We start from the raw sequence: 18,121 nt of genomic DNA, 5'->3' as shown, positions 1-18,121 counted from the left end.
TGAGATAATTTGGAGTGTGGCTTGACTTCTGTACAAGAGGCTTATGCACATGCCATCATGGCCATGTCCAATGCAATCCAGGCTGTAGGATCATGGTTACAACCCTGATCATGTTACTTTTACTCATGACAGTAAATAACATAATGAAGCACAGGGCAGGGTGACTTTATTTGCCTATAAATTTTTATATAGAGAAGGACCCTAATTTCCCAAACAACTGTTTGTGTTGTTTGATTTTGGGTGATAGGCTTTTGTGGGTAAAATAGCACTAAAGATACTCTCAGATTATTTTTCACAAGAGACCACAGAAACAGAGCTAAAAGAAAGCTGTCTATTGTATGGCTCCCCTTTAAAAATTTTTGTCAATAACTGACTTTAGTTACCTTTCTCTTACAAATGATATTTTAACTAAAACCTTGTGGACTATGGAAACAAAATTTAATTAGCTTGCTTTAAACAAAGTGAAAAATGGTAAGAACAAATACCATCTGCTTCCGTACTATTTGCCTGTAACTGTCACAACACCCAGTACCAGTGAGTCTATCCCTCAGTGCTCTTTATAAGCTCTCCCTTCCCTTCCTCAAAGACCTTGACCAAAACCACAAGAGTCTTTCATCTGGTCATATGCACCTAACCACCACCTGACCCTTCGGATGCCAAGCACGTGGTCTTGGTCTTATACCAGTTCTGGTTCTTGAAATTATCTGGTCCAGATATCACTCCCTGTACTTCAGTATTTTAAAAATACAGTCTTGGCATTGGAAAGGGCCTTACATTGTAGCTAATCCAACTGCCTGCTGACGGTACAGCCCCACCTGGCCTTGGTCATGGCTGGATCTCCATGTCTCAGTCTCACAGAGCTGAGTTCTGTCTTAGTTTGTCTAGGGATAAATAGCCCTCTTCTATGACATGACTGCTACCACTGTTCCTGCTCAATAAGTACTGCCTTCCCTCACACAGTTTCAACATCAATCCTAGGCCCAGGATTTCCACTGATAATAATTACAGTAATGGGAAAGTCAGAGATTAGACATCAATCCATATGAAAATATTTAGAAACCTTAATGAGCCAAATATTGAGTCCAAGTCAGAGGTACAGTGAACAAGCTAAGGACATTTTCCAAAGTGAGATAAATCTCTCTTGTGCACAACTCTTTAGAGTTTCATGGAGAAATCTAGAAAACTTATTATTGATCCAAAGGAGAAAAAGTTAAAGTGATTAAACTATTGGGGAGAAAAAAAATCTTGAACCCAGAAAATTAAAGATAACCTGGGAATTAAGTGACATTACATACAGCCAACTCTCTTCAGTTTTCATCAAGAAAAACATAAAAAGTTATGACAAGTAACATTTAGTTTATTTTCATTTTAGAGCTTCTTTGCATATGGGATATAAGTAAATTGTCAAATACTTTAACACTTTCACAGTCTACTTCCCTAAAAACACACAGGTACACACAAACATGCAAAAACACTCTTCCACACAGTCATAGGCTCCTATGAAGATGCTGAAATAGGAGCATTTAGTTTGTTTTCCTTTTTAGTGTCTTTTATAAATAATACTGCATGTATAATCAATACCCCAGATGATTGGAATCTGAGTCTATGCTACTTTAATTATTGAAATATATTTATAATACTAATTCCAAGTTAAATTAAAATTCATTGGCCCTTCTGGAAACTTATTATTTAAAAACAGCTTAAGTTCTTAACATTTTGGTATAGTAGTAATTTATTAGAAAGTATTCATTTGTTCCTCAAAGAATAAGTAGTATCCTACCCTGACCTATAATCTATACTTAAAAGTTCAGTAACTTTTTAATGTTTCCTGAGGCTTTATTAATCCCCAATGAATTAAGCTCCCTTACTTTATTACATGGCTGAGTAAAATAGTGTTTGAGTCTCAGTAATTACAGAAAGCACTGCAAAATGATCAACATCGTTGCCCCAGCACAATCACAGTAAGCTTCGTCATCTTGCTGCCAGACATCCATCAACTAGGTAGTACATTTGATTTTTGTATTGTATGTTATTTTTCAGAAGTGCCCTTATAAATTTAGACAAGGCTCATAGCTTAAGTGCTTTTCAATAGCAAATGTTATGGCTTAAATAATATTCTAACATTACTTGAATCCACCAACACACACAAACATGCAAATTGTATCTAGGCATTTTAATCTTCCACAATCATATCAGTGAAAAGAAAAGTCTTTGGTCAGATGCACCATGAAGGACCCCGCTTTTACTTCATCATCAAATTTTAAGAGATAGATACTTTGGGTCTTATTTCTCAAGGTAGAAAAATGTTAGGCTGTCTCTGCAGCAGATGATGTAATCCTTAAATGAGGGGAATGCACTGCTATTGACATTTGATGAGACGCTCCATTGGCTGCAGAGGTTGATAATGCTTTGCTAAAGCTTTGCTGGTAATAAAATTACCAGAATTGGTGGGTTTTCTGTGTCTGCAACAGAAGACTCAATTTTTCACCAGCAGTATGTGAAATCATCTCCTAGAGCTTTGGTTAATGTCCTCCGGATTCAAATAATAGGGTGGAGATAAATAATTGAGAGAGAGATTTGAGTATGCTGTACACTTGCTGCACTTATATTTGTAACATCAACTGTGATTTTTGTAAGGTAAGTTGACCAAATGGTGTCAAAAAGAGATGCCCACACTCCCCATACCACACACACACTAAATACTAGACATCAAGGAAATCAAGCAGCACCCAATAAGAATCAAGCCAGCCTGAACAAAATTAAACCAGTCTTTAAGGGTATAATTTCTTAAGCTTTTAGCATGAAATTGACGGTTGTGTCTACAAAGTGAGGTGGAGTTGACTTTTACCTTAGATGCGGAAATAGTGCTTGAAAAATTCTCAATATTTTTACTACTTTTTTGGGAAAGAAGGACAGAGAAGGAAGAAGAGAACTAAGGACAGGCAAGCTGTAGGAGATGTAACCAAAATCACTCAGTAATAAACCATTTTTTAATGATAATGCTATGTGTATTGGGTTGGCCAAAAAGTTCATTCGGGTTTTACTTAAGATGTTACGGAAAACCAGAAGGAACTTTTTGGCCAACCCTATATAATATAAAGTTGGGAGGTAGAAAATAGTTGGAATGTTTATGTACCCAATTCTGCATGGTTGAAAGTAAGGGAAAGTGAAATTATATTATTGCTAGCAAGCATATAAGATAGCTAATTTGAAAAAGAAAAATTCAGTAGGGAATGTTTATCCTTACATGCTTCAGGATAATTGATTTCTACCCAAAGCGGTCTGTTCCTAAGTTAAGTCACAACTGGTAAAGCTTAGGGATCAATATGGAGAGAAATACCATGAAGGAATTTTTGACGTTCTATTAGTACCTAAATAATGTTTATTTTTGAAAAGGGCATTCTTCCTCATTTAAAAGTTATTTCAAAAGTAATGTGTTTGTTGCATATTGAAAACTACACACACACACACACACACACCCCATGGCCAAAGAAAACGAAGATCATATTTTATTCATCAATCTGCCTCCCCTCCAAAATATTTTCTCAAAATAATATTCTACCCCTTGGGGAGTTTCAGAACTCTGCCAAGATCATGTGAAGGAACATAAACAACAGCACAGTAGAAACGAATAAGCACTGAAAATGAGAAATAGGTTGCTTTCTTCACCAAATGAGCAAACGTAAAATGTGTTTGCAACTCAGGCTCAAATTTTAGAGTCCAGGGAGAGCTCTACCAGGACCCATGCTGTATATATGCAAATGTCCTCCTTTATACTCTGTGATGAGGCCACATAATTGTTACCAGCATGGTTTGTGCCGTGAATCATTGCACCAGGGGATGCTTTCTTTGTAACTTTCATATTCAGTTTCACTTTGTAAGAAACAATAGACATGCTCAAGAAAGCTGACTGATCGTGAAAAGGAGTTTGAACAAAGCAAAATTAATAGATCTACTCGGTGCCCCTCCTGCCTTTAGTGGCGCTGCCTCTTGAATTTTAGGGTAAGTCTGGTGCTTAAGGGAACTTTCCTTTACTGATCTAGGGTAGAATAAATCTTAATCCCAGTTATACCCATAGTAGCCCGCCCTTAGGGGTTTTTGGTAAAGCTAAACTCTAAGCCATTTGTCAGCTTTGCATTGGTTGATGTCCTCAGGGCATTTTATCTACTGCAGTTTTCAAGTGATTCATTTGCCTATTGACATTGAAAGGATTTTTTTGTTTGTTTTTTGTTTTTTAATTACATTGATGGTTATAGTAGGTGGGAAGGGGATGAGTTGTCTCTCAAACCGCTTAAGCATGGCTGAGCACGAGTGCTACTGTATCTCACGTCTGGGTCTTGGGACCTAAGGCTTGTACTCTAGCATTCAAATCCCACTCTGAGTTGGAAATTTGGCTTTAAGGTGAGTATCCCTGTGGTCACTTTAATTCTCCAAATTCTCATGGAAACATCCATAACTGAGTGCACCAGATGTTCTTATTTTATTGTCTGTGAGCTCAGTTCACTTGACTGACCTTAGAGCAAGGCCATTACCTATGGCTAAAGATATGGTAAATAGCCAAACTCTCCTTGTAAGGCTTTTACACTCATTTCCTTCTACTATTCCACACTCTGTGTAAACTCACCCCCTCCTCCTTTCATCATTTTTACTGTCTCCATGCCCTGTTGCTGATTTGCGAACAGTGTACTCTCAATCCAGAATCTCTCATCAGAGAACCCAAGTGATGAGAGAAGGGAGGTCTTTGGAGGGCTGCCCTGTTGTCTGTACCAGCAGTGACACAATCTGTTGACATAACTAGTGCAATCCTCCTCAGCTCCACTTAAGAATATACCTCAACAGTGAATTTTGCTGGGCTGTTTTCTCCCTCCACGCAAATCTCTCTGACTTCACCCAGATCAGGATTTCTGACCTCAGAATTTTCTAATGCCCTCCAGGGTCACAGAAGTATCAACTCCCCTCCAGGAAGAAGCTAGCAATTGTCTTTCACTTGAGCTACACAGCTACATTAGGCAGCTTTTGAATGCAAAGCCCCAGAGCCCTCTGCTGGTAGCCTTACTTGATTTGCTGAAGACCCCGATCTGTGCATATTTTCTGCATATGCTACAACACCACAGTGACTGTCGATAAGAACCTAGTAGGAGTGCCTAAGCCACGGTCCTCTGTAAAACTTTAAATGCTTAGTTCAGCTCAGCCTTCATTTATATTCAGGCATCATTCTGTCCCTTGGGAACAGGGATCAACAGAATTCCAAAATAAAAAACCTGAACAGCCTGCTAGTCTCTGAGATTTTTGCCCAGTGACAGGGTCGGTGGGACATAAAGTATTTTTTAGAGTTTGAAGAATGACCATGGCTGCTCCAGGAATTTCACAGTTGGAGCTAAGCCTTGGATGTAAGCTGTGTTTACCAGAGAGCTTCTGTTTGTCACCTAGATGACCACAGTCCTCAATGCTTCACTCTCTGTGTCAGCTTTCATGACAAACTATTCTGAATGATTGTGAAGCCCAAGACCATCTTCACTAGATTATGGCAACAGGGAAGCAAATTCAAATATCCTTGCAGTGTTACAGTAAACACAAACCAAAATTCACTCCCCCAGAATGCAAATTGTTCTGACTGGACTCCAAAATTACTAAAGAAAAGAAAACCTTAATCAAGACTATAATGGCATATGAGCCCCCTTGGCCTGAACACTTCCTATATAGTCTCTCCCATGTCAGGTACAGTTGAGGTGATTGAAGGAGATACCTTGTTTAATTTTTGATAGTCTACTATTAACATACAAAAACCATACACCTTATAAACTTCCCAGACAAGTCTACCAGAAAGGTAGTTTTTACAGTCAAAACCTCTACTCCATGCTTTGCCATAAAAAAAAAAACAATTACATTTGTCCTACACCAGTTCTGTATTGCTTACATGTTGCTTAAAATTGGCTATTTAGGAAGGGTTGGGCTATTCAAACATTCCATATATATAATGAACACTTAAAACTACAGAAGAGTGGAATTAGTTTACGACTTCCTGTAAAAATGGTAAGGCCAAAGTGGCCAGTTCATATATAATATCTATTCTTAGTAAGGCATTCAGGTAAATGCAAAGAGATGGCAGAATATTCTCTCTGGTCACACATTCTAATTCATAACTTAACCTTCATTCTAGTGCCTTTCACTGCAGCATCTTCATACTCTGCATACTTATCTCCACACTCTAGCCTCTCAGTTTCAATTTGGGGGATTTCACAGCGCTATGCCAGAGTGGCCCCTGAGCACACGTACCTAACAATCCTAAGAAGTTTTGCATATCAGCCCATCTAATTCACCCAGATCATGAGTATAGCCCAAGATCCCTTGTCAGAAGCTGAGCTAGTGAATTTGAGCACTTAAGTCAATCTTACTCAGGTTTCATGGGTTTAAATGAAGAGGTACATTCAGCAGTCATATTTTATTGAGTTGGCCAAAAGTTCGTTCGGGTTATCATAGGATGTTGCAGAAAAACTCAAATGAACTTTTGGCCAGCCCAATCAATACTAGCTATTTTTTAAAGATGAGGTTTTTTGGTTTTTTGGTTTGATATTTCTGAAGTTTTTTTTGTTTTTGTTTTTAAGGCAGTTTAACTTCTGGATCACAATTGAGGGGAAGCTGTGGAGATTTCCGATAGCCCCTGTCCCCCATACATGCACAGCCTACCCTATCAACAGCATCCCCCATCAGAGTGGTACATTTGTTACGGTCAATAAATCTACATTGGCACATTGTAATTATTCAATGTATGATTTACATCAAGGCTTATTCTTGGTGTTGTGCATTTGGATTTGGACAAGTGTATAATGCCTCCTGTCCACAAATACAGTATCATAGAGTAGTTTTACCGCCCTAAAAAGTGTTTGTGCCTGTTCATTCCTTCCCTCCCCCAGCCCCGGCAAACACAAGATTGTACAGAATTGGTATAATTTCTTTTTGAAATTTTGGTAGAATTGACCAGTGAACCTATCTAGGCTTCATGCTTTTTGTTTTGGAAATTTATTAATTATGAATTTAATTTCTTTAATAGATATAGACCTATTCAGATTGCCTGTTATTTCTTGGGTGAAGATTGCGTCTTTCAATGCATTGTTCTATTACATCTAGGTTATCAAATTTGTGACCATACAGTTGTTCATAGTATGCCTTAATTATCCATTTAATGCTCTTAGAATCTGTAGTGATGTGCTACCTTTCATTTCTGTTACTAATAATTTGTGTCCTCCTCTTTTTTTCTTAGCCTGACTTGATGATTTATTGATCTTCTAAATGAACCAGCTTTTGGTTCCATTGGTTTACCTCTATTGATTTTTTGGTTTTCAATTTCATTGATTTCTGCTAATTTCTTATTTTCTTTTGCTTATCTTAGGTTTAATTTGCTGTCTTCTAGTTTCCTGATGTGGATATTTAGTAGATTGATTTTAGATCTTTCTTATTCTCTAATATAAACTTTCAGTGCTATAAATTTCCCTTTAAGCTCTACTTTACATCCTACAAACTCTGATAAGATGTGTTTTTATTTTCATTTAGTCCATAATATTTTAAAATTTCTCTTGAGATTTCTTCTTTGACCCACATGTTATTTAGAATTGTATTGTTACTCTCCATGTATTTGGGGATTTTCTAGTTAGCTTTTTTTTTTGTGGTACGCGGGCCTCTCACTGTTGTGGCCTCTCCCGTTGCAGAGCGCAGGCTCCGGACGCGCAGGCTCAGCAGCTATGGCTCATGGGCCCAGCTGCTCCGCGGCATATGGGATCTTCCCAGACCAGGGCACGAACCCGTGTCCCCTGCATCGGCAGGCAGACTCTCAACCACTGTGCCACCAGGGAAGCCCTAGTTAGCATTTTATCATTGATTTTAACTGCATTTTTTTTCAAGAGCAGATATTGTATGATTTCTATTCCTTTAAATTTGTCAAGGTGTGTTTTATGGACCAGAATGTGATCCATTTTGGTGAATATTACATATAAGCTTGAGAAACATGTGTACTCTGTTGTTGGATGAGGTAGTCTCTAGATGTCCATTATATCCAGTTGATTGGTGATGTTGAGTTCAACTATGTCTTTACTGATTTCCTGCGCAGTGGACCTGTCATTTCTGCTATAGGGGTGTTGAATTCTCCAGCTATGATAGTGGATTCATCTATTTCACTTTGAAATTCTGTTTCAGATTTTTTTTTTTGACTCACATAATTTGACACTGCTTTCAGGTGTGTACACATTAAGGATTCTTATGTCTTCTGGGAGAACTTACACCTTTATTATTTTATAATACCATGCTTTTTCCCTGATAACTTCTTGTTTTGATCTCTGCTCTATCTGAAATTAATGCAACTACCCCTCTTTCTTTTGATTAGTGTTAGCATGGTATATTTTTCTCCATCCATTTACTTGAATTTGTGTATATCTTTAAATTTAAAGTGTATTTCAGGCAGACAACATATAGTTGAATAATGGTTTATAATCCACTTTGCCAGTCTCTCTTTTATTTGATATGTTTAGACAACTGATGTTGGAAGTGATTATTGGTATAGTTGTATTAATATCTCACATTTGTTACCGTTTTGTTTGTTGCCCTTTTTCTCTGTTCCTATTTTTATCTTCCACTCCTTTTCTGCCTTTTGTGGTTTTAATTGTACATTTTATGATTCCATTTTCTCTCCTGTCTAAACATATTGATTATACTTTTTCTTTTACCCTTTTTAATGGTTGCCCTAGAGTTTGCAATATCCATTTATAGTTATTCTATGTCCACTTTTGATTAGCACTATGTACTTCACTGGTAGTCTGAGTACCTTGTAGCAAGAAAATAATCCTAATTCTTCTTAGAATCCCATCATTCTTCCCATTAATTTCACATACCTGTAAGCATACATAAGCATATATATGTATACCTCATACACAATTCATTACATTTTTAGTAGTATTTTGAACAAACTGTTATCTGTTAGATCAATTAAGAATAAGGAAAATCAAAGTTTTGATTTTACCTTTATTCCTGCTTTTTCAGAGAGCCTACTGTACTTACCTATTTTGTATGTGGGACCTGAGGATCTGTAGAATTTTTGGTACTCATATGGGGTCCTGAAACCAATCCCCATAGGATACCAGGGGATAACTGTATTCTCCTGGTTCCACTCAGAACACTAGAGCTAGGTTGAGTTGGGTATTTACCTTCCCCCATGTGAGTAGGGCTCTGATAATACCCCCGTAGGTTAGCCTCAGGTTAACTAGTCTCCCTTTAAAGCAGACCTTTTTAAGAAGAACAGAGTGCTCTGAGTATTTCAAAATGGTTCCTCTTTTCCTCCCCTGCCAGAAGTAGAGGAGGACTTTTCTCTGATATCTACTGTGGCAACCTGATTGAGCTCTAACCTCACAATACTAGTGGGGTCCTTCTGAAGTTTTTAACTCTCAGACTTGTCCACACGGGACGTCCAGCAATTTGTCAATTACAGTTCAGATTTTCCTACTCTGACACTGATTTCCATGGAAGTTTCTTCTTATGAGTCTCTGCTCCAGTAAGCCCTGACTCCCTGTATCTGTTGTCTTTCTGTCTTCTCCAACCTTGTGGGGAGCAGTTTTCCCTGATCTTTCTCTCTCTTATGAAGAGTTATTGACTTTTTAGTCTATTCAGCTTTTTATGTGTTGTCAGAGAGGAGTGGTGACTTCTAAGCTTCTTATATGTGGAAATAAAAATGCAGCCCAGCCATCTTTTAAAATATTTTTTGTTCTGAGTCATGATAACCATAATTTGATTGAATTTTTGTAACATAAACTAACTAGAGTAAATCTAGTGAGGTGATTTAAGTAGTGAAAGGTCGGCAGGTAATTTGTTCTCACCTCCAAATTTTGAGTGATTGATGCATTCTCAACACCCTACTGGAAATGCTGGCAGTTCTTTCTAAATTATTATTATTACATCCTTTTTAAAACATTTGAGAATAATACATGTACTGTACAACTCTCCTGATTTAAGTATATAATACAGTGGTTTTAGTATATTTCCTGAGTTGTATACCATTACCATAATCTAATTTTACAACATTATTATCACCCCCAAAAGAAACCTCATTACTCCAATTTCCCCCACCACTCCACAACACCCCCAATCTATAACCCCCCACTCCCAACCTGCCTAGGCAACCACTAATCTACTTTCTATACCTATAGATTTGCTTGTTTTAGACATTACATATATATGGAACTGTTCAATATGTGGTGATTTGTGAATAGCTATTTTTTTTTTTTCCCGGTACACGGGCCTCTCACTGTTGTGACCTCTCCTATTGTGGAGCACAGGCTCCGGATGCGCAGGCTCAGCGGCCATGGCTCACAGGCCTAGCCGCTCCGCGGCATGTGGGATCTTCCCGGACTGGGACACGAACCCGTGTCCCCTGCATCGGCAGGCGGACTCTCAACCACTGCACCACCAGGGAAGCCCATGAATAGCTTCTTTTACTTAGCATTATGTTTTCAAGGTTTATCCATATTATAGCATGTATCAGTATTCCATTTCTTTTTATTCCCAAATAGTATTCCATTGGATGGGTATACCACATTTTTATCCATTCAACAGTTATGGTATTTAGCTTTCCTCTTTTTAGCCATTATAGATAATGCTTTTGTAAACATCTGTGTGCAAGTTTTTGTGTGAACATGTTTTCATACCTCTGGGGTAAATATCTAGGAATTACTGGGTCATAGGAATGCTCTGTTAACATTTTGAGCAACTGTCAAACTGTACTCTAAAGTAGCTGCATCGTTTTATATTCCTACCAGCAGGTTATGAGGGTTCCAATATCTCCACATCCTCATCCACACTTTCTACTATGGTCTTGTGTATAGCCATTCAAATGTGTTGACTTGGTGTCTCATCATGGTTTTGATTTGCATTTCCCTGTTGGTAATGATATGGAGATTTTTTTCGTGTTCTTATTTGTCATTTGTCTGTTCAGATCCTTTTCCCACAAATAACTTTTTAACTGTATTCTTTGTATTTTTGTTATTGTTAAAATCTTGTGTATTCCAAATATGAGTCCCTTAACTCATACACTATTTGTAAACATTTTCCCAATTTTATACAATGTTTTTTCATTTTCTTCACAGTATACTGTGAAGCACAAAAGTTTTTAATTTTGAAGAAGCCTAATCTGTTTTTTGTTGCTTATGCTTTTGACACCATATCTAAGAAGGCTTTGCCTCACGCCAAATTAAAAAATTTACTTCAAAGTTGCATTCTGAGACTTGTTTAGTTTTAGTACTTATGTCTGATTCCCTTTGTTTTTTTGTGTGTGTGTGGTGTGAGGTATGTTTTCTACTTCATTCTTTTCCATGTGGATAGCCAGGGGTCCCAACACTATTGGTTGAAAAGAGTATTCATTCTGCCATTGAATGGTCTGAATATCCTACTCAAAAAATTAATAAATATAAAGGCATACTTGGACGTTCTCAATTCTATTCCATTGATCTATATGTTTTATCTAAATGCCAACCCCATACAGTCTTGATAATTGTAGCTTTGTTGTGAATATGAAATCAGGAAGTGTAGTCTTTCAGTTTTGTTCTTTTTCAAAATTGCTTTGGCTCTTGTGAGTCTTTACATTTTCCTGTGAAGTTTAGGATCAGCTTATCAATTTCTGCATAAAATCTACCTTGTATTTTGTTAAGTATTGAGTTAAATCTATAGATCAACTTAGGAAGTATTTCTTTATTAACAGTATAAGTCTTTCAATCCATAATTAAGAGATGAGTTCACTTATTTAGATCTTCTTTAACTACTTTTAACTATATTTAGTATACAAAATACAGTATACAGTTTTCAGTATACAAAATTTTTACTTTTATTGAATTTGTTCCCAAGTATTTTGTTTTTTTTGGATGCTCTTGTAAATGCAATTTTTTTAAACTTCATTTGTGGGTTGTTCATTCATACTGGAAAAACAATTCTTTTTTTCTACACTGAAAATTTTGAATTTATTTGGTCTTGTACACTGAAACTTTACTGAATTTATTTGTTCTAATTGTTTCTTAAAGGATTCCTTAATATTTTCTATAAAAAAGATTGTCATTCTCTAATAGAGATAGGCTTAATCTTCTTTTCCGGTCCAAATGACTTTTATTTTCTTTCATATTTACCCTGATTATAACCTCTAGCACAAATTTGAATAGAAGTGGAAAGATTAAACATCCTTTTCTCCTGAACTTAGGAAGAAAATGTTCAAATTATTTGCCATTAACTATGATGTTAGCTATTGGCTTTTCATAGATACCCATTATCAGTTTAAGAAAGTTATTCATTATACCTAGATTTTTTAGTGTTTTATCGTGAAAGGGTGTTAAATTTTGTCAAATGCTTTTTATGTCTTTTGAAATAATTATATTCATTCCATTCTCACAAAGCCATTTAAATAGCTACAAATGAATGAGACAGCTAATTTTGTTCCCTGTCTTTTCATATCTTACTTTTGTGCTCTCTTTATTTAAGATGGCATAAGTATTTTTTTTTTAAATAATGAGGTAGGTTTTATTTCATGCAATCAAATAGGCTTAATGGTAAAGTCAAAAATTAAGAGATCAAAATATATCCTAAAAGTTTACATTCGTGCTATGATTCTAAATATTCTTAGCACAGATATTCTCTGTGTGTTTGTGTTTGTTATTTAACAAATAGATAATCATACATGTTTGTTTTTCTGTTGTGGTCTGATCAAATAAAGCAAACCAGTAACTATGGTATGATTTGCGTTTATTTTTCTTGGTGATTTCCTTCCAAAATACTCCATCTTACTTATTATATCATCATCATTATGGAATTTCCCATAATTTGATGATAATTTTTGTGACTCTTAAGGCTCTTGAGAGTTATATGATTGTATACTTCTAAAAAATGCTCACACAAATGTTCAAGAAACATATCAGTGAACAAAAATTCTCCAGTTAAATATGGTTCTAAAAATAATTTCAAAACCATTCTTTTTTCTTAAACATTTTTCAATAGACAGTTTGTCTAAATTGCACATGGGGCTGTAGATATGAAAATTATGATAATTGGATTGCTACTCTGGGATCTTATAGTCCAATTGGACCACTACTAATTTCACCATGGTATTTAGTTCATTTACATAGTAATTTTACTGTAATTCTTAGCACCTATTTTAACTGAGGTTTGGCAATGTGTTAAGTTGTTCCACCGTCTAAGCTCAAAGCACTAATAGCTGAGGGTCCAGCCTTAACTTGGGACGGACGATTAAATGTGCCATTTCAGGTGTCCCTCCCTATACCTTTAACAAAAAAAAGAGGGTGGAGGAGAGCTGGTGAAGTAGTGTTTTGGAAAAATACAGAATTTGTGAGTAGATGCTATCAGTTCCCGCTCTTTTCTTCCATGAAGATTTGTTTGATGCTCCATCCCTTTAACTAAAGCAAGCACCTATAAATATATTTGGATAAATTCTAGTAAGCCACAGGACTGGAGTGAACGATGCTGCTAGGACATGGAGATGTGGGGTAAAGGAAGCATGAAAGAGCTGAGAGGAAATAATCCCATTTCACATGGCGAGGATAATACAGTTTTTCTTGCTTTAAGTGTATCTGCTCAAAGTGGTTGAGAATTAAGTAATCTTAGTCCAAATGAGAGCAAGGAATTCCAAGATCTAGAGCAATTTTGGTCACTGTAAGAGAGAACAGGGAGCTCACAAATCCGAGTCAGCTGAGGAAATATCTTTCTCTTCTTTCCCAGCCACAACTTCAGCCCAGTAAGCCCAGGAAAAGGAGGGAGGAGGACGATGAGAAAGCAACCCACTGGAGAACCAGGTCTAATCTATAACAAGGGGAAAAGGGACTTTGAAGCTGAATGCTTCTATCTCATTCAATTTAATGTCTTGGTGAATAAATTGAGAACATTTTTAAAAACTGTAGAAGTAAACAAAGTTTATTAGGGATACTGGCTATTTTTCTTGATACTGAGGTGGTGAGTGATTCTACAGAGCAAGATCAGTAGAAGTTAGTGCATAAATATGACTTTTATCTGTTTATGATGCAGTGATTTCTTTGATTTCTTTTAAATTATTTACATGAAATGAAAAGCATAATAATCTAACATATTTAGGTAAAATAAAAGAACTTTATATAAAAGAAAGAGCATTTGTCAGTTATTATATATAAACTGTTGATATACTGAAATAACTGGATGAATGCCTACACATACAAAGCAAATAGATCTTGTTTTCAAATACTCAGGCTTCTATATTTGTAAATTGTTTTGGTTCTGCTTGATTTCAGGTGAACTTTAAAATGTGAAATCAATTCTAGAATTAGAAAACTTTCAGTGAAGTGTAAAAGATATATGATTCCTTTCTCCCTGCTGTCTCTTATTCCTCTTATTCACCTGCTGCCTCCTATTCACCCACTTCTGCCTCCATCCCTCTCCATTCTATGATGTAGTTCAGAGAAAAGTTAGTGAGCTGATGTTTGGAGATACAGTGTGAAGCTTTTGAATAATAGAAAGAATCAAATATAATCATGGAGAATATTTAAGAATCTTGTTATGATCCCATAATAAAAGATGTTTCTTAAAAATTTCCTGTTGAAACATAATCTTAGATGGTATTTATTCCTTTCTATACATAAGATAACCAGGAAGTTAAATTACTGCGTGTACCTTATTTTTTTACTTTTGGCTATGTTGGGTCTTCGTTGCTGTGTGCAGGCTTTCTTGAGTTGTGGCGAGCAGGGGCGATTCTGTTGCAGTGCACGGGCTTCCCATTGCTGTGACTTCTCGTTGTGGAGCACGGGCTTTAGGTGCGTGGGCTCAGTAGTTGTGGCTCGTGGGCTCTAGAGCACAGGTTCAGTAGTTGTGGCGCATGGGCTTAGTTGCTCTGCGGCATGTGGGAATCTTCCTGGACCAGGGCTCAAACCCTTGTCCCCTGCATTGGCAGGTGGATTCTTAACCACTGCACTGCTGTGTTTACCTTTTATATGACATATTTACTTAGTATATTTCCATATGCACTTTATTTTAATTATGATAGTGACCTCTGCTGTTAGGTCCAGTTTTATTTTACTATGCAAAAATGGTAATAAAATATACGTTAATGTGATATAGATCAGTATAAAAATTTATATCATTAGGTAAGCATAACAACTATTGCATGTAATCTATTTTTAATTTTCTATACTTTCGTGTCCCTACATAGTCAAATTTTAGCCTTTATCAGAAATTTTCTCTGATTCTCCAGAAACGTTTTTCAGCAAGTTCTCTGATTCTCATATGTTTTCTCTTTTCTCAGAGTGAATAGCTTAAACTGGTGAGAAAAAATATTACTGTGGAGAGCAATGAACAGGAAATACAAAGACGATTTATTTTCCTTATGTGAGCCTAGTTATGTAAGTTGACTTTGAGTTTATAGGTGTGTAGGGATGCGGGGCAAATTCAGAGCAAGCATCTCTAAAAGGCAGTACTTAAATTATGCATCATCAAGGTAATATAATTCATGACAATTATGAAAGCCCATGAGTTTTTTAATTCCAATCTTTGGCTAGACAGGTCTATTGATGATCCAGAAATATATCATGGGAAGTGGAGTTTAAAGGAACTTTGAACTGCAAGATGGGAGTTGTTATCTGGAACAATTGAAGGTGCTAGGTTCAGAGAAGGGAGTGAATCCAAAAAGAGAAAAAAAGAAGCAAGTTCCGAATCTTAGAGAGCAATGAGGGTGATGAGTAGAATCATTCACAGCCAGACAGTGTCTAAATTTATAGGTTCAGAGGGACAATATCAAGGAAAAATAGGTCATGATTTAATGGGAAAAGGAAATTTTTGAAATTTGAAATCTGAACAGTTCCTAGGTAAAATATTGTCATTTTTGACATTTGAGGCACCTGTTTCTTACATGGGCAACATATGTTGCCTAAATAAATTACAATAATTTAGTGCTAGAGGGCTTAGTTGCTGTAGATAAAATGCATAAGATATGAGCATATAATTAGGTGACATTAACCCCAAAACAATCTTGAGAATTTTGAATGTGGGTATTTTAAATTTAGCATTTTAACTCCACGTAGATTTGGAGACATTTTCTTTGATAAAGAAGGAATTGAATGAAACTCGGTTATTTTTTCATGCTTCACTGCCACATTGGTTTGGATAATTTTCAGTTGAGAAATTCTGAAAAGTCACCTTACTGCAAGTACTTCTCAGATATAGAAAACTGACATCTAGAATATTTATGGGGTTATTTTTTAGATTAAATGATAAATTCATTGTTGAAGCACCAAAACTAAGTAATTTCTGTCTTTCTAATTGCCCTTTATACTATACAACATCTCCTCTAAAAATTCATTTTGGGGCTTCCCTGGTGGCGCAAGTGGTTTAGAGTCCGCCTGCTGATGCAGGGGACAGGGGTTCGTGCCCCGGTCCGGGAAGATCCCACATGCCACGGAGCGGCTGGGCCCGTGAGCCATGGCCGCTGAGCCTGCGCGTCCGGAGCCTGTGCTCCGCAATGGGAGAGGCCACAGCAGTGAGAGGCCCGCGTACCGCAAAAAGAAAAAAAAAAATTCATTTTGTTTAGATTCATAGTGTGTATTCAGAAAGCACCCCCTGAAACAAAACCATTTCACCTCAATAAAAGACCATATTCAATCATTTTTCAACTTCTAATTAGTCTTCACATAAATTCATGAGGCTAGCAGAAAGCATAACAATCATTAAAAATTTTGTATATAAATATTGATCAGTTCTGCCTGGGAAGAATAGAACTTTGCCAGGCTTGTTGCATATGATACTGAAATTCTGGGAGTTATACTGACTAAAGACTAAATTGTCAATATGGGAAGAAAAGTTAGATTAATGTGGAAAAAATTTTCAACTGTGTCTTTTTTTCTTTTTTACCAGTTAATGACAAATGACTAAAAATGCCCTTTTAAGACTACAGAAGCTTTTCTGTGTTCACTTAGTTTGTAAAATCATCACGACTAAGATGTTTAAACCTAATGGCAAATATTTGCATAATTTTAGAGAGACAGGAACTCTTCAGTTCAAGAATGAAAAGGTTGAAATAAATCCACTTTTTACACTTAGAAAATATAATCACACAGCAATTGCTATGGCTTTCCATTTCACACTTGCACACACCCCTCAGTGCCCAGAAAATTAAGAGTAAGAAGCTGATAAGGCCCATTCAATCATTTTAATGATACTGCACGCTAATCATGATGTAATATGTTTTCTTCTCCAACAGTGAAGGCACAAATGTCTAATGATGAAGACTTCTTTGTTGAATAGTTTGTCTTTGTCAAAAATTCAATGGCAGAATTCCACTGATGTCAGTGCCTATGTGTTCCATCTGCTGCCTGAAAGCTGGCTGACTTAGTATATGTAGCCTAAGGGAATTCTAGCATATGTAATACTCTCTTCAAAATCTAATTTTTTACCCATGAATTTCAATCTCAATTTGTATTGTACTTACTTTTCATTTTATTAGTATCCCTTGAAAAATGTATCATAATTTAAAGGAGGTGTATGTAAGGTACAAGCACATGCCTCACACATAGTGGCTCACAAATACTAAATTATCTCCACCAACCCCATGTAAATATTAGCATATGTTGAACATTTTTTGTACCTTTTATTCAAGAAAATTCAGAACATTTATTATGAAGTTTATGTATTTAACTTATTTTCATACCAAAGTATCTCACTGTCATCACTTTCTTTTAAGGTGGTCTACCAGGATTTATTAGCCATAGATTGATTAAACATCCACTGTGAACAGAAAATCTTAGAAAGATAGGCCAGATAGGGAGGCAGGGGGAAATTCCCATATTTCAAGACTGAGGTGGCAACAAAATTCACCTAAAAGTTGTTGTGTCTGATGATTTTTTGGAAGATGGGTGTTGACTTGGGCTGGAATAAAAGAAAGGATGGCCTCCTGATACCCAGAGAACCAACCTAGGAATTCAGAGAAAGTATCACACAGCAAAGACTTCTATTTTATTGTATAGCCTTTGCTGCATGGTCTCTTTTCTCTAGAATTAGAAGGATAGAAACCACAGTCCAGGTTGCTACCGAAGACCCTTCTATGCTTGTTGGGATGTGTGGATTTCCA

The sequence above is a fragment of the Mesoplodon mirus genome, assembly GCF_964341445.2.
Source record: "Mesoplodon mirus genome assembly, chromosome: 13".
NCBI lineage: Eukaryota > Metazoa > Chordata > Mammalia > Artiodactyla > Ziphiidae > Mesoplodon > Mesoplodon mirus.
The sequence above is the reverse complement of the archived record's forward strand: the minus strand, read 5'-3'. Positions refer to the sequence as shown.